Source organism: Serinus canaria, chromosome 28 (assembly GCF_022539315.1).
Source record: "Serinus canaria isolate serCan28SL12 chromosome 28, serCan2020, whole genome shotgun sequence".
Classification (NCBI taxonomy): Eukaryota; Metazoa; Chordata; class Aves; order Passeriformes; family Fringillidae; genus Serinus; species Serinus canaria.
In genome coordinates this window covers 1,713,214-1,734,948 of record NC_066341.1, presented here as the reverse complement: position 1 = coordinate 1,734,948, position 21,735 = coordinate 1,713,214, and the positions used below count along the sequence as shown (strand labels likewise).

At 50.2% G+C, this 21,735-nt stretch overlaps 1 protein-coding gene across 1 annotated transcript in view; it reads left to right on the top strand.

Annotated features, from left to right (window-relative positions):
* The window catches only part of GNG7 (G protein subunit gamma 7), a 31,108-nt gene that overhangs the window by 4,969 nt on the left and 4,404 nt on the right, over positions 1-21,735 (top strand). Inside the window, exon 2 of the mRNA XM_009096914.4 lies at positions 5,395-5,472. The gene's annotated coding sequence lies outside the window, so the exon portion shown is untranslated. The remainder of the gene's footprint in view (positions 1-5,394; positions 5,473-21,735) is intronic.

Sequence of the window (21,735 nt, the reverse complement as noted above, 5' to 3'; positions counted from 1 at the left end):
GTAGGGATTTCAAAAAATCTTCCAGATCCAGCTGTGCCCAGGTTTGTTGGAATCCAAAATTCCCTGACCTCCCAGGGCAGGGTTTGATTTTGGGGAAGATCAAAAAAGCCAATGTGGGTTCACTTAAATCTCAATGCTCACTTTCCCATAAATTGCTCATTTCCACTCATTCTATTCCTCATTTCCCCTCTCATTCTCAATTTCCTGAGAAATTGAAATTGAATTCCCTGGGGATGGGAATCCTGCAGACCCTTTTTTGCTTCCCTCTCCTCCAATTCTTCCCCTTTTAGGACTTCAAAAAATATTTCAAAACCAGTTCCCAGTGAAACAGCAAATGGGAGCTGGCTGCAGCAGCTGTTCCTAAAAAAAAACCCCAAAAATCCCAGCTGGAAAAGGGCAGAGGGAGAGAGGGATCTGCTCATCCTTGGAGGAGCTGCCAGGGAAAAGTTCACGTTTGGAGCTGTGCCCTGGGTGTTGTGGGGAGGCTGCCCTGGTGCCAGTGTTGGAGCAGTTGCTGTTTCTAGGGAATATTTTTAGGGATGGGACCAGTCTGGCTCTGGAGCTGGAGCTGGGGATTTTTCTGGAGCACAAAAGGGGCAGAGCTGAGCCCGTGGTGCTGCTGGGTGGGGGGGATGGAATGGTGGGGGTGAGCTGAGCATGCAGAGAGAGCCAGGGCTTGGAGCCAGGCCTGGGAAGGGCTGGAGAATCCCTGAGGGGGCTGGGAAGGGACTGGAGAATTCCTGAGGGAGATGGAGAAATTCCTAAAAGATCTGGGAAGGAGCTGGAGAATCCCTGAGGGGGCTGGAGAATTCCTGAGGGAGCTGGGAAGGGTCTGGAGAATCCCAGGGGCATGGAATTCCTGCAGCAGAGAATTCCAGGACACAGAATTCCTGCAGGACAGAATTCCAGGGACACAGAGTTCTAGCAGCAGAGAATTCCAGGGACACAGAATTCCAGGGGCACAGAATTCCAGCAGTGCAGAATTCCAGCAGTGCAGAACTCCTGCAGCACAGAATTCCAGGGGCATGAAATTCCAGCAGCAGAGAATTCCAGGGACATAGAAGTCCAGCAGCACAGAATTCCAGCAGCACAGAATTCCAGCAGCATGGAATTCCAGGGACACAGAATTCCAGGGACAGAGAATTCCAGGGACAGAGAATTCCAGCAGAGAATTCCAGGACACAGAATTCCTGCAGGACAGAATTCCAGGACATAGAATTCCAGGGACACAGAGTTCTAGCAGCAGAGAATTCCAGGGGCACAGAATTCCAGCAGCACAGAATTCCTGCAGCACAGAATTCCAGGGGCATGAAATTCTAGTAGCAGAGAATTCCAGGGGCACAGAATTCTGGGGGCATAAAATTCCAGCAGCATGGAATTCCAGGGACACAGAACTCCTGCAGCAGAGTATTCCAGGTACACAGAGTTTCAGCAGCAGAGAATTCCTGCAACACAGAGTTCCAGGGACACAGAATTCCAGGGGCATGGAATTCCAGGGACAGAGAATTCCAGCAGCCCAGAATTCCTGCTGCTGAGCTGGGAGCTCCTCCTGGAAAGGCTCCTGCTCCTTCCCCCAGCATTCCTGGCTCCAGGGGGGAATTCTGGTGGGCTGGGCTGCAGGATCCCCTTTCCTTCCTGGCTCTGGCCCTCCAGGATGCTTCACATTCCCAACTGTTGGTGCTTCCAGGGAATGGGGGAAGGAATTTCCCTTCCTGCTGCCCACGCCCGCTCTGAGGCATCTCTGAAAGGGATGGGACTGGTTGGCAGGGTCAGGGAAGGAAGGAAGGCCAGGAAAACCTGGAGAGAGGCTGGGAAAGCTGGGGAGAGGCTGGGAAAGCTGGAGAGAGGCTGGGAAAGCTGGAGAGAGGCTGGGAAAGCTGGAGAGAGGCTGGGAAAGCTGGAGAGAGGCTGGGAAAGCTGGAGGGAGGCTGGGAAAGCTGGGGAGAGGCAGAAAAATGTGGATGCACTCAGGGAAACCTGGATAGAGCCAGGAAAACCTGGAGAGAGCCAGGAAAACCTGGAGAGAGGCAGGGAAATCTGCATACAGGCAGGAAAACCTGGATCCAGGAAGGGAAACCTGGAGAGAGGCTGGGAAACCTGGATGGAGGCAGGAAAACCTGGATAGAACCAGGAAAACCTGGATAGAACCAGGAAAACGTGGATCCAGCCAGAAAAAGCTGGATCCAGGCAGGAAAACCTGGATAGAGGCAGGGAAACCTGGATGCACTCAGGAAAACCTGGATACAGGCTGGGAAACCTGGATGGAGGCAGGAAAACCTGGATGGAGGCAGGAAAACCTGGATGGAGGCAGGAGAACCTGGATGGAGGCAGGAAAACCTGGATGGAGGCAGGAAAACCTGGATGGAGGCAGGAAAACCTGGATGGAGGCAGGAAAACCTGGATGCACTCAGGGAAACCTGGAGCAGGCAGGATTTTGCCCCAGCTGCCCGTGTGCCATTCCCAGCAGGAATTGCCTTTGTGGGGAGGGGGCAGAGCCTTGCCAAGCCCCCCAGAGCCAGGGGATGTTTCCAGGAGGGAATGGCAGTGTCTGGGGCACAGTGTCCCCTCAGTGTCCCCTGGGTGTCCCCAGCTGGGCTGGCAGCAGGAGCCTGTGGAATATCAAGTTCCAAACCTTTGCAGCCAGGCCAGGGCTGGGGAGGAAGGAGGGGGCAGAGTTTGTTCCAGCTGAGGTCAGCCTTGTTTTCCCTGGCAGGGCAGGGATCCTGCAGGGCTGTCAACAACAACCCAGGGGTGGGATCCTGTCCCTCTGGAAAGATCTGGAGTTGTTTTTTCCCGTTTTTTCCCCTTTGGTTGTGGTGGAGCTGCTGCCAGGTCCCCCTGGGGTCTCAGAGAGCAGCTCAAACCCTCCAGCTGAACCATTTTTAATGCATTGTGTTGCTTTGGAAAGGAAAAGACAAAAGGAGAAACCCAAAGCAGCCCAAAATTCCAGGGAAATCCTGCAGGATTTCAGCTCAGCTCCGGCTGCCTTGGTCTGAAGGGAAGGAATTTTAATCAAATTTCTCATTATTGATTAATTTGCTATTAATGGGTTCATTTTAGCCTGGCTGAGGGGGTTGGAGTGGGGCTGGGTCTGGCAGCAGAATGGTTTAGCTTTGGAAAATCCCTCTGGAGTCAGGATGGCAGCTGAAGGTTGGATCTTTTCCCAAAATTCCAGCTGGGACCTCCCAGGTGCAGCCCCACCCTGCTGCTGGTGGCCCTGTGCTGATGAATCCCCTGGAATTTCAGTCCTTTTGGGGTCAATTTCAGCATTCTGGAGGGAATCAGGACTGCTCCAGCAGCAGGAGGAGTGATCCTGATGATCCAGGTGCTTTTTTTCCATCCCAAATCCAGCTCAAGCCATTGCCCAGAATCCAAGGACTCGTGGATGGAAAACCTCAGAGCAGAGTCCTGGGAATGGCTGGAAGTGCCCAATTCCACCTGGGACAGGGTGGGACTGGGTGGGATCTGAGCTGCTTCCAGCCCAAACCATTCCAGGATTCCCTGATCCTCTGGGATTGCCCATTCCAAGGCCCCTTCCAAACCTGGAGCTCTTTGTGCCTTTATCCCCAAATTCCTTTTTGCTCTCCTGACCTGCCCCAAAATTCACCTTTTTTTTTCACAGAGCTGGAATGGGAAAATCTGTACAAATCTTTGTGAAAAAAAAAAAAAAAACCCAACAAAACCAAAACAAGTTTAAATTGCTTTTTTTGGCTGTTCCTCACCCCAAAATCCACAGCAATCTGCAGGAGGAGGAGGAGGAGGTGAAAGGAACCCCAGCCCAGAATCACTGACGTGGCTTTGACTCCTGTAGAAAAACCAAAACAAAAAACAAAAAAAAAAAAAAAAACCCAAACAATTTGTGCTCAAGCAGGAGGAAAACAAGCAGGGCTGGATGGATTTCAGCTCGGAGGGATTCTTGGCCTCCATCCCTGCCTGGCTCCTGCTCTGGGTTGAGCAATGTTCCACTGGAGGGGACGTGAGGCACGAGGGGTTCTGGGGGCAGCTCCTTCCTGCAGCCTGCCACTGAGGTTTCCTTGGAAATTCAACCTTCCAGCATCTGCTGGCCAGGCCAGGAAACTTTCATTTTCCTCTGCTCAAATGCTCAGAAAGTTTTTTTTTTCACTGCTGAAACCTCTTTTTTTTTTTCTATGCTCTGTAAGCGTCCCTGGAATGATGCAAATGATTCTTCTTTTTTCATGTTTTCCCCCCAAAAATGATGAAAACTCCTTCATATTTTCCTCTGAAATGGGGCAAACTCCTCCTTTTCTTCATATTTTCTTCTGAAATGGGGAAAACTCCTCCTTTTCTTCATATTTCCCCCCAAAAAATGATGTAAACTTTTTCATATTTCCCCAAAAAAATTGATGCAAACTCCTTCATATTTTCCTCTGAAATGGGGCAAACTCCTTCTCTTCTTCATATTTTCCTCTGAAATGGGGAAAATTCCTCCTTTTTTTCATATTTTCCTCTGAAATGGGGCAAACTCTTCCTCTTTTTTCATATTTTCATCTGAAATGGGGAAAATTCCTCCTCTTTTTTCAGATTCCCCCCAAAAAATGATGTAAACTTCTTCATATTTCCCCAAAAAATTGATGCAAACTCCTTCATATTTTCCTCTAAAATGGGGAAAATTCCTCCTTTTTTTCATATTTTCCTCTGAAATGGGGCAAACTCCTTCTCTTCTTCATATTCCTTCCTAAAAATTGATGCAAACTCCTTCTTATATTTCTTCTGAAATGGGGCAAACTCCTCCTCTTCTTCATATTTTCTTCTAAAATGGGGAAATTCCTCCTCTTTTTTCATATCCCCCCCAAAAAATTGATGCAAACTCCTCTTCTTCATATTCTCCTCTAAACTGGGGAAAATTCCTCCTCTTCTTCATATTCCTCCCCAAAAATTGATGCAAACTCCTTCATATTTTTGTCTGAAATGGGGCAAACTCCTCCTCTTTTTTCATATTTCTCCCCAAAAAAATGATGCAAACTCCTCTTCTTCATATTCTCCTCTGAAATGGGGAAAATTCCTCTTTTTTCATATTCCCCCCCCCCAAAAAACTGACGCAAATTCCTTTTCTTCCTTTCCCCCCAAAATGACACAAACCCCTCTCCCTCTCTGCTTCCCCCCTGCCAAAAAAATGCAATTTAGCCCCAAATATTTCCCTGATCCCTCAGCCAGGCTGTGATTTCTAAAAACCAAAGGACAATCCCACCACTTCCCTGGTGTTATTCTGATTATTGATGGATGAATGGCAGCCCTGATTTCCCTGGGAATAATTGGCTCCTGATCAAACTGATCAATGCCATGATGGGGTAAATATCCCAAATTTTAACTCCATTAATAACCCAGCTCCACCTGCTCAAGCTGCTGGATCTGAATTCCCATTTTCCTTGGCAGGAGCCATCGAGGAATCCTGAAAAAAATAAAAATCAAGGGATCCCCCCCAGGAGAAGGAGGCTGCTCTGCAGTAGGAAGGTGAGCAGAGACTTGATTTGTCTCATTATTGATTAATTTCCCTTTAATTGGTTGATTTTGATCTGGAAAACTCCGGATGAGGGGTTTGGATGTGAGTTTGGGTTCTGTGGGTGCCTCGTTATGTGCCAGCAATTACCTCATTAATTAAGGATCTCTGCATTCCAGAGGGGACCTGGAGCTGTGTGGGAGCTGCTGTTCCATGGGAAGGGGATTTTTGGGGTTTTTTTGGGGTTTTTTGGGGCTGTTTGGTGACAAACCCAGAGCTGGGAATTGTGGCTGTGTTGTCCCAGGGCTGGATCATCCTCAGGGTTTTTATTGGAATAACCTTGGGAATTCAAGGGGCAGGAGGCTGAGCCCTCTCTGGATTTGGGAGGAGTTTGAGCTCCCCAGAGGGGCTTTGGGACAGGAGGACACTGGGAGGATGATGATGATGATGATGATGATGATGGTGATGATGATGATGAGCAGTTGCTGCTCCTGGCTCACCCCAAGAGCTGAAATCCAGGCGGCTCCAGAGCTCTGCCTTTCCCCGTGTGTCGAAACAGAAATGGAAACGGGCTGATTTTGTGCATTTCGGGTGAAAAATCCTTTAAAATCCCATTTTTTTGGGGAAAAAAATCTTCATTTTCCTCGCCTGCAGTTCCCGGCTGCGGCCGGCAGAGGGCGCGCTTGGGCCGCGCTGCTGCCGCTTTGCTTTTCTTGGTGATTAATTGGATTTCATCTCATTATTGATATGCAAATTCCTTCATCCCCGTGCTTTAATTAAAACTGGAGCCAGCAGCAGAGCGAGGTGAGGCTCTGCAGAGCCACCAGGAGCCCTGGGGCTTTCCCAGCACGATGAAGATGAGGATGAAGATGAATTTTTCCCCATTTTTCTCTCCACCACAACCCAACCCTCAAAAAAATCCCCCCAAAAATCCAAATTGCTGCCAAAAGCCTGGCTGCCATCAGCAGGTGGCAGCAGCCTGCCCTGCTGCCCGTGTTATTCCTGGCTGGGAGATTCCCTGGATGCAAGCCCACAGTCTAGACTGACTGACAGACAGGATTCCTGTGCTCTTAGGTAAGCACGGACAGACAGCCATTATGCAAATCCCCAGCCCGAGCAGCCTCCCAAACATTCCTCAGATTGTCTAAATAAGGTGCTCTTTCAGACCCAAACTGCAGCCAGCCTTTTGGGTGCTTTCCAGCTGGAGGTGGGATTTGGTTTTATTTTTTTTCTAATTCTTTTCTTCTTGCCCTGATCAGCACACCCTGAATTTTGGCCTCCACAGCTGCCCAGATGTGCAAGGAGGAGAAAAAATGGGGCAGATAAAAAACTTTCAGGCTGCTGTGCCTGTTGCTGTTAAATCAGTTTTATTTCTATTTTCTGGGGTTTTTTCACAGAATTGTGGCATTTTTTGCTCTCTGAGCTGCAGAATTGAGATGTGAGTGGGGAAGGGCTGCAGTGACCCAGCCTTGCAGGGAGGTGTTGCCCTGCTCAGGGCCTGCCTGACTCATTCCTGGGGCTGGAGGAGGTGGGGATGGATCATCAGGGAACGATCCAGAGCCTTTGGAGCACTCTGTGGCATTTGCACTCTGTCCTTTCTGCACACACAAATTCAAAGAGCTTTTCAAGCCCCGTGACTGCTGAGTTGTTTGTGCTGCTCCACCACCCTGAATTCCCAATAATTTTCCTGTTTCTATCCCTAAAATCCATCCATCTCTAAAAAAATCTCTCCCCCAAATCTCTCCAGCCCCATCCTGGAGCTGCTGCAGCCTCCTTGGAGCACACAAAGAGCTCCTGAGCTGCTCCAGGAGTTGGGAATTGGCCCTCAGCCCTGCCAGGAAAACATTGGAATGGCTCCAGCTCCTGAATCCACGTGATTTTCTGGGAATTCACTTGTTCAGAAATCCCTGCACGGGGTGGTGCTGGCTCAGGGTGAGGAGTTTGTTCTGGTTTCTTTGTGGTGGCAGTCCCAGCTCTGCTCTTTTAGTCCTTGCCTTTAAAAAAAAAAAAGGCCAAAAAAAAAAAAAGGAAAAAAAAATCTGTTGTGTTGTTTTTCTTTTTTTAAAATTGCATCATCCCTGCTGTTTTCCTGCGTGTTTGTTTATTTAGGGGCACAGTTAATCCTTTAAGGATTAAAGGGAAGGGGAAGGGTTGGGATGTTCACCCTTGGTTTGGGGGGAATGAGGAGAGGGAGAGGAGTTTGTCTCATTTTTTGGGGAAATGAGGAGAGGAAGAGGAGTTTGTCCCATTTTGGGGGCAGAATGAGGAAAGGGAGAGGTGTTTGCCCCATTGAAATGAGAAGAGGAAGAGGAGTTTGCTCCATTTTTGGGGGAAATGAAGAGAAGGAGAGGAGTTTGCCCCATTGAAATGAGGAGAGGGAGAGGTGTTCACCTCATTTTTGGGTGGAAATGAGGAGCAGGAAAGGAGTTTGTCTCATTTTTGGGTGGAAATGAGGAGAGGAAGAGGAGTTTGCCCCATTTTTTGGGGAAATGAAGAGAAGGAGAAGTGTTTGCCTCATTTCTGGGGGAAATGAAGAGAGGGAGAGGAGTTTGCCCCATTTTTGGAGGGAATGAGGAGAGGGAGAAGTGTTTGCCTCATTTTTGAGAGAGAATATGAAGAAGAGGAAGAGTTCCCCCAAACAGAGCCAGGATGGAGACTCTGAGCAGGGTGGGATCCTCATTTCCCACCGTGGGAACTGTGATTCCATCTTTTCCTGGGTGGGACCCTCTTTTCCCACTGTGAGCACTGTGATTCTGTATTTTCCTGCTGTGATTCTTTATTTTCCTGCTATGATTCTTTATTTTCCTGCTGTGATTCTGTGTTTTCCTGCTGTGATTCTGTGTTTTCCTGCTGGGAATTCTGGTTTTTGGGGTGAGCTGCACCCCCCATTTCCATCCACTCTCCGATTGCAGCCTCATCCCAATTTCCCCACATCTCTGGCAGCAGGAAAATCCCAAATCCAAGCCCTGCCTGCATTTCCCAGCAGTTCTGGAGCCCTTTCCCAGCTCAGCTCAGCTGCTTTGCCCTTTCTGCTCAGAGATCAGGAAGCAGCTGCTGACTCAGTCTGGGGTTTGTCCTTCCTGCCCTCCCACACTGCACCTGCACACCCAGAAACCTTCACCCCACAGCCCCCACACGGGTTTTCCAGCCCCAAAATTCCCTTTTTCTGCTGCTCCAGGAGCTGAGGAAACCCCTGGAGTTTGTAGGGCAGGACAAAGGGACGGCCGGGGTTCGCTCGGCGCCGCCTTTTCCAGCCTGAGTCACTCCCATTTCCCTGGGAATGCTGAAGAAACACCAGGATCACCCCAAAACCCACCAGGATTAGCCTGAGAAACACCCCCAGAGATCCCAATCCAGCTGCAGGGTTTGCTTTGTCTGCACCCCAAACCGAGGAGCAAATCCTCCTAAATCCACACCCAAACATCCCCATCCCTAAAATCCTCCCACCCAAACATCCCCATCCCTAAAATCCTCCCACCCAAACATCCCCATCCCTAAAATCCTCTACCCCAAACATCCCCCTCCCTAAAATCCTCTACCCCAAACATCCCCATCCCTAAAATCCTCACCACCAAACATCCCCATCCCTAAAATCCTCCCCACCCCAACATCCCCATCCCTAAAATCCTCCCCACCCAAACATCCCCATCCCTAAAATCCTCCCCACCCAAACATCCCCATCCCTAAAATCCTCTACCCCAAACATTCCCATCCCTAAACCCCCCTGGATTTGGGGTTGCTTTGGGGATTGTTTCCCAGCAAGGCTCACGTGTTCTCTGAGCTCAGGGTTTGGGTGATTTTGTCAGAATTCTGAGAAGTTCAGAGCTGTCGAAGCAGAAAAATGTTCATTTTGGGATGGCTCAGCTGAAGCTTTTTAGGGGAAAGAGGAAACTCTGCTGAACCCACAGGAAAAGCTGGGAAAAGCCCAGGAAATTGCAGCTCTTGGCAGTGAAATCCCTGATGAAGGATTTGGGTGAAAACCCCAAGTTTTCAGGGAAAACCCAACGAGCTGGGGAGGATTTTTGGGCAGCACAGAAACGTCTGTGGTTTGTCAGAAACCTTTTCCTTCCTCCTGAGCTCCTGCACTTGAGCTCACCAGCACAAAACTCATTTTTTTTTTTTGCAACTTAAAACTGAAACCTGACACTTAAACCCTGATTTTTAGTGAATTTAAGCTTTTTTTGATACTCTCAGGCTTCGTCCTCAGTCTCCAAACACAGGGAAGGAGCTGGAATTCCTGATCCTCTGCTCCTTCCCTCCTGGATGTTGGTTTTCCCCCCTCAGAGAGTTGACACCTCTTTGTTTTCCCAGGTTTTGGGGGAATTTGAGCTGAGTTTTCCCACAGAGGGGGATCCCAGCCCCTGGGAAAAGGGGTTGGAATGTTTTTCTCTGGGTGCACATCTGGGGAAGGCATCAGAGGCTGGGAACGGCTCCAGCCACAGTTCCCAGCCCCAATTTTGGGATTTTGGAGATTCCCAGAGCAGCTGGGGCTGCCCCTGCATCCCTGGGAGTGTCCAAGGGCAGCTTGGAGCCACCTGGGGCTGGGAATGTGGGGGAGCTTTGGGCTGGAGCTGCTGCAGGAGGTGACAGGGCAGGGACAGACGGGCAGGGTGGCAGCCAGGAACCTCCTGCCCTCTCCTGTCCTGTCCCAGGAGCCAGGACTGGGGCACAAATTATCAAATAGCAGCAGCATCCAATTATCAAATATAAACATTATCCAATTATCAAATATCAGCATCATCCAATTATCAAATATCAGCATTATCAAATTATCAAATATCAGCAACATCCAATTATCAAATATAAACATTATCCAGTTATCAAATATCACCATTATCCAATTATCAAATATCAATATTATCCAGTTATCAAATAGCAGCAGCATCCAATTATCAAATATAAACATTATCCAGTTATCAAATATCAGCATCATCCAATTATCAAATATCAGCATCATCCAATTATCAAATATCAGCATTATCCAATTATCAAATAGCAGCAGCATCCAATTATCAAATATCAGCATTATCCAATTATCAAATATCACCATCATCCAGTTATCAAATATCAATATTATCCAGTTATCAAATAGCAGCAGCATCCAATTATCAATATCACCATTATCCATAATCAAATATCAGCATTATCCAATTATAAACATCAGCATTATCCAATTCTCAAATATCAATATTATCCAGATATCAAATATAAACATATCCAGGTATCAAATTAGCATTTGCAGTTATCAAATATCAGCATTATCCAATTATTCAAATATCAGCATTATCCACTTATCCAATATCAGCATTATCCAATTATCAAATATCCAATATCAATATTATCAAATTCTCAAATATCAATATTATCCAGTTATCAAATATAACCATTATCCAGTTATTGAATATCAGCATTATCCAATTATCAAATAATCCAGTATCAATATTATCCGATTCTCAAATATCAGATTATCCAATTATCAATTATCAATATTATCCAATATCAAGCATCAGTATTATCCAATTCTCAAATATCAATTATCCAATTATCAATTATCAAGATTATCCAATATCAAATATCAATATTATCCAGTTATCAATCATCAGCATTATCCATTTCTCAAATATCAATATTATCCAATATCAATCATCAAGATTATCCAGTTATTGACTATCAGCATTATCCAATTTTCAAATATAAACGTTCCCAAATTATCCAATATCAATATCATCCAATTATCTAATACCAATATAATCAATATCAATATTATCCAGTATCAAGCATCAGCATTATCCAATTTCAAATATAAACATTCCCAAATTATCCAGTACCAATATTATCCAATTATTAATACCAATATAATCAAATATCAATATTATCCAGTGTATCAATACCAATATTATCAAAAATCAATATTATCCAATATCAAACATCAAGATTATCCAATTATCCAATATCAGCATTATCCAATTCTCAAATATTAATATTATCCAATATCAAATATCAATATGATCCAATTATTAAATATCAATATTATTAAATATCAATATGATCCAATTATCAAACATTATCAAATTACCAATATATCCAATATCAAACATCAAGATTATCCAATTATCCAATATCAGCATTATCCAATTATTAAATACCAATATTATCAAATATCAAACATTAACAAATTATCAATTATCAATATTATCCAATATCAGCATTATCCAATATCAAACATCAATATTATCCAATTATCCACTATCAGCATTATCCAAATGATCAATTATCAATATTATCCCATCTCAGCCACCAGCTCCAGGGTGACCTTTGGGGATTTGGGGATTGGGGCTTGTTTGTCCCCAGGGATGTGGGGACAGAGCAGGCTCAGAGCCAGGGATCCTCCAGCACCTGATTTATATTGAATTCATATTGAATTCATATTGAATTTATTGAATTTATATTGAATTTATATTGAATTTATATTGAATTCATATTGAATTTAATTGAATTTATATTGAATTTATGATTTGAATTTATTGTGAATTTATGATTGAATTTATATTGAATTTATGTTGATTTATTGAATTTATATTGATTTATTGAATTATATTGAATTTATATGATTATTGAATTCATATTGAATTTATATTGAATTTATATGAATTCTATTGAATTTATATTGAATTTATATTGAATTTATATTGAATTTATATTGAATTTCTATTGAATTTATATTGATTCCTGCTTGGAATCCAAATCCAATGTAAATCATTAAAAATGGAATGATTTTTCCTGCTCTTTTCCCACCCAGAGAGGAACTGGGAGGAGTGGGTTCCTCTGGGAGTGACTCAGGAGCCAGGGAAGGACTGGGAGAGGAGGAGGAGGAGGAGCCACTCCCTGCCAAGGACTCCACTCCTCCTCCTGCCTCCTTTTTTTTAGCAGCTCAATTCCCAACCTGCAATTCCAAATTCCCATTTTTTCTCACAGCCTGCCTCTCCTCTCTCTATTTTTAACCCTGGGAGACTCCAGGTAGGAGCAGCATTAATTAATCTGAGGGACTGAAAGTGAAATTAAACTCCCTGGGTGCTGCAAAAAGCACTCAAAAGTGAATTTTGGGCAAAGAAAAGCTGAATTTAGGTGTTTGTGGGGTTGGATTTTTTAAATCCAGCTCTTAAATGCAGATGGTTTTGCAGCAGGTTGGGTGGGTGGGTGTTGAGTTTAATATAGAGAAATTTGAGATAAAAATACACAGAAATTCAGAGTTCACAAGCAGAAAAAAAATTAAATAAAATGGATTTAAAGGAGTTGGAGTGGGTGAGGAGGAGGGGACAGGATCAGCTGTGTCACCTCAGTGTCCTGGCACCCAGCTCCTCCTAATTTCACCTGCTAAATGAAGGTGCTAATTAGGCAGGGATTGCACAGGGCCAGCTCAGGGGAGCCTCTCCTTCATCCTTATCCCAGTTTGTCCCAGTTTGTCCCAGTCTGGCCACTTTGAGGCAATGCCAAATGTGGGCACAGCTTTTCCCAGCAGCACAGAAATGTTGTTTATCCATTTTTTATTCTTTATTTAATCCAATTAGAGATGCAGATTGGGATTTGCAGCTGGGAATTCCAAGCCAGCATCATCAGACACTCTGCCCTGTCCCAGGTTGTTCCATCCCTGGAATTTCCAGGGATCCAGGGCCAGGTGCTGCTTTTCCTCCTCCACCCATCCCTGCAGCCCTGTGACTTTCCCTGCCCAGCTTTGTTTTTATTCCAGAGGGTGACAGCGGTGACAAAGCCACCCTAAATCATCCCCAAACCCCACCAGGCCTCAGCCAGAGTGGGATGAACCTTTGGCTTCAGAGCCTGATCACTGCTCTGCACTTGTTTCACCCTCAGACCCCAGCAGAGGCTGCAGCTTCTCCAGGAATCCCATCCCACCCTCACAGGCAGGAATTCCATCCCAAATCCCACCCAAATCTCCTCTTTTCCAGTTTGGAAACCATTCCAACCTGATCATTTCCTGATCAAGCCATTTCCTCCTGATCACTGAGCACTTGTTTCACCCTCAGACCCCAGCAGAGGCCACAGCTTCTCCCATGCCAGCCCCTCCCCACCCTCACAGGCAGGAATTCCCACCCAAATCTCCCCTTTTCCAGTTTGGAAGCCATTCCCTCCTGATCATTTTCTTGGCTTGATCATTTCCTGATCAAACCATTCCCTCCTGATCACTGCTCTGCACTTGTTTTACCATCAAACCCCAGGCTGCAGCTTCTCCCATCCCAACCCCTCCCTTCCCAAAGGGAATTTGAGATTCCCTCCCAAATCCCACCCAAATCTCCCCTTTTCCAGCTTGGAAGCCATTCCCTCCTGATCATTGAGCACTTGTTTCACCCTCAAACCCCAGCAGAGGCCACAGCTTCTCCAGGAATCCCATCCCCCACCCTCACAGGCTGGAATTCCATCCCAAATCCCACCCAAATCTCCTCTTTTCCAGTTTGGAAACCATTCCAACCTGATCATTTCCTGATCAAGCCATTTCCTCCTGATCACTGAGCACTTGTTTCACCCTCAGACCCCAGCTTCTCCCATGCCAGCCCCTCCCCACCCTCACAGGCAGGAATTCCCACCCAAATCTCCCCTTTTCCAGCTTGGAAGCCATTCCCTCCTGATCATTTTCTTGGCTTGATCATTTCCTGATCAAACCATTCCCTCCTGATCACTGCTCTGCACTTGTTTTACCATCAAACCCCAGGCTGCAGCTTCTCCCATCCCAACCCCTCCCTTCCCAAAGGGAATTTGAGATTCCCTCCCAAATCCCACCCAAATCTCCCCTTTTCCAGCTTGGAAGCCATTCCCTCCTGATCATTGAGCACTTGTTTCACCCTCAAACCCCAGCAGAGGCCACAGCTTCTCCAGGAATCCCATCCCCCACCCTCACAGGCTGGAATTCCATCCCAAATCCCACCCAGATCTCCCCTTTTCCAGTTTGGAAACCATTCCAACCTGATCATTTCCTGATCAAGCCATTTCCTCCTGATCACTGAGCACTTGTTTCACCCTCAGACCCCAGCTTCTCCCATGCCAGCCCCTCCCCACCCTCACGGGCAGGAATTCCCCCCCAAATCCCCCCCAAATCTCCCCTTTTCCAGTTTGGAAGCCATTCCCTGTGTCCTGTAAATAACCCCTCCACCTCCCTGCCAGCAGCTCTCTCCAAAGCTTTTCTCCTCCAGGAATTTTTCCTCTTTCCCTCTCCCTGTTTTTCCCCAACCTGCAGCTGATAATTTTCTAAATTTAAACCCCAGCCAGCCCAAAGCTTCCCGTGACCCCAAGGCTGCTCCCTCACGTGCCTCCCACCCCGGCCCTTTCACACAGTGGGGAAAAAAATTCCCTTTTTTAGCCTGGCCGGCCTCTGGCAGCAACCCCAGCCCTGAGCTCAGCCCTGGAGCTCTGCCAGCCCAGCGTGACCGAGAGAAAAGAACCTTCAGCTTCCTCCCAGTGGCAGATCCAGCCCCAGCAGGGAGCTGCAGACCCTCACATGACGCTGCCGTCATCGGCTTTGCCCAAAAATCCGCGGTTTTGCGGGAAAACGGCGGCGGTCACACGGCTCCTTGTGCTCAGACAAGTGCAGAGGAGTCATCAGGCTCTGAAGCCAAAGGTTCATCCAGCTTTGGATGAGGCCTGGTGGGGTTTGGGGATGATTTAGGGTGGCTTTGTCATCGCTGTCACCCTCTGGAATAAAAACAAAGCTGGGCAGGGAAAGTCACAGGGCTGCAGGGATGGGAGGAGGAGGAAGAGCAGTGGGTGTCACTCATGTGATGGCCCAAAGGGCACTCATGTGGCCAGGGGACGGGAAAGGGCTGGGAATGAGCTGGGCCCTGATGCCAGCAGGGCCTCTTTGTAGGGAATGGGATCCTGGAGCAGCTCTGTGTCCATTCCAGAATGGGAATGAGCCCAAATCCCTGATGCCAGCAGGGCCCTTTTGTGGGGAATGAGGATCCCAGAGTGGCTCTGTGTCCATTCCAGAATGGGAATGAGCCCCAGTGCCAGCAGGGCCTGTTTGTAGGGAATGGGGATCCTGGATCAGCTCCATGTTCCCATTCCAGAATGGAAATGAGCCCCAATCCCTGATGCCAGCAGGGCCCTTCTGTGGGGAATGAGGATCCTGGAGCAGCTCTGTGTCCATTCCAGCACGGAATGAGCCCCATCCCAGCAGGGCCCTTTTGTGGGGAGTGGGATCCCAGAGTGGCTCCGTGTCCCTATTTGAGAATGGGAATGAGCCCCAATCCCAGCAGGGCCCTTTTGTGGGGAATGGGATCCTGGAGCAGCTCTGTGTCCATTCCAGAATGGGAATGAGCCCCAATCCCTGATGCCAGCAGGGCCCTTTTGTAGGGAATGGGATCCTGGAGCAGCTCTGTCCCCCCCCATTACAGAACAGGAATGAGCCCCAATCCCAGCAGGGCCCTTTTGTAGGGAATGGGATCCCAGAGTGGCTCCGTGTCCCCATTCCAGCCCGGAGCTGGAGCTGGGTGCTCATCCCAAAGTTGTGGGGTTCAGGATTTGGGATTTTGTTTCCCAGCAGGGCTGAGTTCTCCCCCTCCAGGTGAATTCCTGCCTTCGGGAAAAGATTCTCCCTTGGGGTTCCATTAGCAAAGGGTTGTTAATTATGGGGCTGCTCATGGGGATTTGGGGAGAAGGAGATTCCAGCCAGGCCTGAGCTCCCTGAAGGAGGAGGGAAGGAAAGAAAGGTGAATTCCTGGGGGATGAATTCCTTGGGGATGCTTCAGGTTTGCCTGGATTTTTAATCCTGAATGGATTGAAGTGGGATGGAGCAGCTCCAAAGGGTCGGTGCATGCTGTTGGTGGGACATGGAGTGCCTTAAAATCCATTCCTGAGCAGAGCCCAGGAGTTTTTAGGAAGTTTTCAGGGAGTTTTTCCCACCCTGTGATGGCTCCTGGTCCCACGCCACAGAAATCTTGAGGTCTGAAAGGAGGTGAAGGGAGGGAAAAAAAGGCAAAAAAAAAAAAAAGGAATAAAAACTTGCTGCAGTCAGGGAAAAATTGAATGGCTCATTGAGGCGCTGCTGCTGCTGCAGGAAGTGTGAAGGGAAAATGGAGCCGGCTTTGTTCTTGCCCAGACAAGGAGCGAGCGCCGCGGCCCCAACAGCCGCGCTCTGTTCCCAAAACCCATGAGGTCATCCCGAAAAGCAGGAACCGCCTCTGGGACAGCGACCGCGGCTCCCCCGCCGCGCTCCCCCCGCTTCTCCTGGCTCCGGGCTCGCTCCGAGGAGGTGGCGGTGGCTCCTGGCCCCGCTCCAGCCGGGGGGAGCTGCTGCAGCCCTAAATCCCAAAACCCTCGGGCTGCTCCACCCCAAATCCCAAAACCCTCGGGCTGCTCCATCCATAAATCCCAAAACACGGAGGGATTGGAGACCCTCGGGCTGCTCCATCCCTAAATCCCAAAACCCTGGGGCTGCTCCACCCCTAAATCCCAAAACACGGAGGGTTTGGAGACCCTGGGGCTGCTCCATCCCCGAATCCCAAAACCCTCAGCTGCTCCACCCCTAAATCCCAAAACATGGAGGGTTTGGTGACCCTGGGGCTGCTCCACCCCTAAACCCTAAACCACGGAGCTGCTGCATCCCCAAATCCCAAACCCCTCAGGCTGCTCCACCCCTGAATCCCGAAGCACGGAGGGATTGGAGACCTTTGAGCTTCTCCATCCCTAAATCCCAAAACATGGAGGGTTTGGAGACCCTGGGGCTGCTCCACCCCTAAATCCTAAACCGCGGAGCTGCTGCATCCCCAAATCCCAAAACCCTGGGGCTGTTCCATCCTTAAATCCCAAAACTCGGAGGGTTTGGAGACCTCGGGCTGCTCCATCCCCAAATCCCAAAACCCTCAGGCTGCTCCCCCCATAAATCCCAAAACACGGAGCTGCTCCACCCCTAAATCCCAAAACCCCGAGGGTTTGGAGACCCTGGGGCTGTTCCATCCCTGAATTCCCAATCCTGGTGGCTTTGGGGTTTTTTGCAGCTCCGTGTAATGAATGTGAGGCTGCTCTTTAATTAATTAAAAGCATGATTTAATTAAGGCTGAGGTCCAGGGGTGCATCCTCCATCCCCAGCACGGAGCGAATCCCAAATCCCGCCGGGAAAAGGAGGATGCACCAATCCCACATTTTTTTGGGGTGGGGAGGGGGGGAAGGGAGACAAAAGCAGCAAAACTTCGGTCCTGGAAGGGTAAATGTGGCCCTGAGGGGTTTATAGGGTCCTGGAAGGGTAAATGTGACTCTGAGAGATAAATGGGGTCCTGGACGGGTGAATATAGCCCTGATGGGTTTATAGGGTCCTCGAAGGGTAGAGAGGGTCCTGAGAGGTTTATGGGGTCCTGGAAGGGTAGAGAGGGTCCTGAGGGGTTTATAGGGTCCTGGAAGGGTAAATGCCGCTCAGCCGCTGGCTGTTGGAGGAGTGGCAGCTCGCAGCTATGAGAGGAATGGCCGGAATTCCCGGCGCAGCGCGGGATCAGCGCATTTTTCCGCGCTGCCGTCACCGTGGCGCGGCGGGCAGGTGGCACCGTGGGCTGGAGCTGCCCGGGAGCCGTGCCAGGGCCGATTCCCGGCGTGGCCGTCAGGCCGGGACAGGCCCGGCTTCCCGGCCGGTTTCACCCTCGTGACCGCGATCCCGGGGCCGCGTTTCGGTTGGGAAAGGCAGGGAAAGGTTTGGGCGAGCCGAGGGAAAAGGCGGGGATGGCGATGGGGGATCCGCGCCTCCTCCATCCCGCCGGGAATCAATCCATGAAGAAATCGATAAATCAATGGGTAAAGGGCAGAGGCTGCTCGGAGCCAGCGAGCTCCGTGATGGGAGAGGAGGAGGCGTCTCCTCCAGCACGGAGCCGCTGCTGAGTCACGGCTCGGCAGAGCCAGCGCTGCTGTCACCGCTCTGTCACCGCTCTGTCACCGCTCTGTCACCCGCCGCTGCTGCGCGAGGCTGACTCAGGAGCTGCGCGGGTTTGCGCTGCTTTTAACCAGGAAAACAGCCCAAATCGGGATTTTCTCAGCCTGCCGGGCACACAGAGGGAGAGCTCGGGAACAAAGCGGCGCCGTGGGACGCGGAGGGGCCGCTCCGGCCGTCACTCGGTGCTGCCGTGACGCGACAGCGGGAGGGTGGCACAGCCTCGGCTCCCCGCCGTGCCACCCGCAGCGTTTGGGGGAATGTGAGCACAAAACATGGGGTTTGTGACGGTGTGAGCCTGGGAGTGTAGGGATGGAAGCCAGGAGAGATTTGGGGCTGTTCCTGAGTCAGACCGTGGCTCTGAGCGTCCTGCTTGTAGTGCAGAATATCCAAACCGGTTTAAAACACCAAATCCTGACCATTCCAGGCTTTATCCTGACTTCAGTGCTTTCCCTAAACCAGGCAGGAGTGCTTCGGGGGGGTTTGTGCCCCAGCCAGACCGTCCTGAGATGTGTTTGCGTCATTCCAAACCTCTCACCTGCACTCCGGGATCCCTGATTTCCCAACCTCCCTCCCAGCTGTGTCCTTGCCCTCGGGTCACCCTGGATGCTCCCGTGCTTTGTATCGATTTCCCGTGGTTTTAGTGCTGCTGGGAAATCTTTCTGTCAGATTTCCCTGGGCTGGGATCTGCCAGATCCCGGAGGAGCAGGGAGAGCTGCAGGGCGCGGTGACTCCATCCCTGCTGGAAGAGCTCCCGGGCACAGCGTGAGGAACAGCGCCACCAGAGCCATTCCCGAAAATCTCCTTGTCCCAAACGCTGCTGCCGGGACCAGCTGGGAAGTTCTGCTGCAGAATTCAGGGAGATTTGTTTGTGCTGAGGAGGGCTGGGGGTGACTCAGCCAGAGGAGAGCGGGGCCTGGTGCTGAGTCACGGAGCAGAGCCAGGCAGGGAAGAGTCAGCGCTGGCCCGGCTCCAGCAGCAGCAGGAGGTGGGACCAGGCCAAGCTCCAGAGGTTTGCCCCCCTGGCAGAAGGAATTCTGGCTCTGTGGGGGTCATTTCTTCACTTTTGGAGGGTGTGCAGGAGATCTGGGTGTCCGCGCTGTCCTGTGCTTCCTGCCCAGGCCTGGCTGCAGGTGTCACATCCCAGTCCTTTCCCAAACACTGATTTCCTTCAAAAATGGGCAGAGGGACGGTGGAGCTGGATCCAAAACCAGGGCAGTGCTGGATGCATATCTGGGCAGTGCTGGATGCATATCTGGGCACTGTTGTATCCAAAAATCAGGGCACTGCTGGATCCACAACCAGGGCACTGCTGGATCCACAGCCTGGGCACTGCTGGATCCACATCTGGGCACTGCTGGATCCAAACCAGGACAGTGCTGTGGATCCAGCAGTGCCCAGGCTGTGGATCCAGCACTGCACTGGCTGTGGATCCAGCAGTGCCCTGGTTTGGATCCAGCAGTGCCCAGATGTGGATCCAGCACTACCCAGGCTGTGGATCCAGCAGTGCCCAGGCTGTGGATCCTCAGGGCGCTGCAGGGACAGGGATGGGGGCGGGAACAGCTCCCAGAAGTTCTCTGAACTCTCCCTGGGCTGATTCATCAGCCTCACTCGGTAAACAGGAAGCTGAGAAAGTACAGGCAGGTGATCCTGTGCTGCTGCAAACACTTGGAAACACAAATTCTTCGCATTTTTTTCCCCCCAGCTGCCTGCTAACTCTTGTCCAGGTGAACAGCGTTGTTCTGGCAGTGTCTGCAGCAGGAAGGGCTCCCGAGGTCACGGCACGGGGTTAGGAGGAGCTGGGCTTTGCCTCGGAGCTTTTCCCAGCTCCTGATCCCCCTGCAGAACCTGGCACTGGGAGGGATGCACCGACTGCTGCTGCTCTCTGCTCCTGGGAGGGGAAAAAGGCCCTGCTGGGAAGAGGGAAACTGGGATTCACTGGGATTCACTGGGATTCACTGGGTTTCACTGGGATGCTGGGGAGCTGCAGCCGCGCTGTTTTGGAGCGCCTCAAACCGGAGCAGGAGCTCCTTCCCCAGGGAACAGCCTCCTTCCTCCTCCCGTTTTCCACAGAACCGGACCTGATTTCACCCTGGCAGCTTCCCCGTGCTGGCTTGACTTCACTTCCAGGACGGGAGAGGCGGAGATTCCCAAACATCCCCGCTAATTCAGGGAATCCTCCCTCCCTCCCTCCCTCCCTCCCGCGGGGAGCCGGGAACGCGGGGCTGCAGCTCCGCTCGTCACCCCCCTCCCTTCCCGCACCATTCCCGAGTGCTGCTCAGGGATTGAGGAGCTGAGAACACGCCGGGATGCGGCTGCCAAGCAAAATAATCCCTGAGAGTGCCCTTGTGGTCTGGAATAAACTCCCCAAATGTCTAAACATAGGCGAGACAGCGAGGATTTGGGATGGGACGGGCGCTCCCACCCCTGTCCCGCCGGGAACGCTCAGCTTTGAAGCCTCCAGGCTCGCCGAGAAGGTTGGAGGAGCCTCTAATTAAGGCATGGAAGGGCTGCAGTGGGCGGCTGGCGCGGCCGGGAGCGCCGGCGGGATCCGGGGCCGTGTTTGCTTTGGCTCCTTCCCCTCCTGGAATCGTCTCCGGCTCCGCTGGGGGGTGGGAGCTGCCCCCCGTGCCCTGGGAAGGAGCGGTCAGGGGCTGAGTCAGCGGCGGGAGGTGGCGGCTGTGACACCTCCACAGGGGTGGCACAAAGGGAACAGGCTGGGGGCGGTGTCTGGCCGAGGGATTCGGCGTGGCTGGAGCTGCCCCCGGGACAGGGGGGATTGTTTGGGTCTCGTGGAAAAAATCCGTCAGTTCCTGCTGTGAAAGCGAGAGGAATGGGGTTCAGGCGCTGTCAGGGCATTCTGGGGGTGCAGGGACACGGCCCCATGGGCAGGTGGGATGTAAATCCCTTGGGCAGGTGGGATGTAAATCCTATAGGAAGGATGGACACGAATCCTATAGGAAAGTTGGACACAAATCCCGAAGGTTGGACATAAATCCCATGTGCAGGTTGGACATGAATCCCATGGGAAAGTTGACATGAATCCAATAGGAATGTTGGACACCAATCCCATGGGCAGGTGGGACACAAATCCCATGGGAAAGTTGGACATGAATCCAATAGGAATATTGGACATGAATCCCATGGGAAGGCTGAACACAAATCCCATGGGAAGGTTGGACACCAATCCCATGGGCAGGTGGGACACAAATCCTATAGGAATGTTGGACACCAATCCCATGGGCAGGTTGGACATGAATCCCATGGGCAGGTTGGACACAAATCCCATGGGAAGGTTGGATACAAATCCCATGGAAAGTTGGACACAAATCCCATGGGAAGGCTGGACACAAAT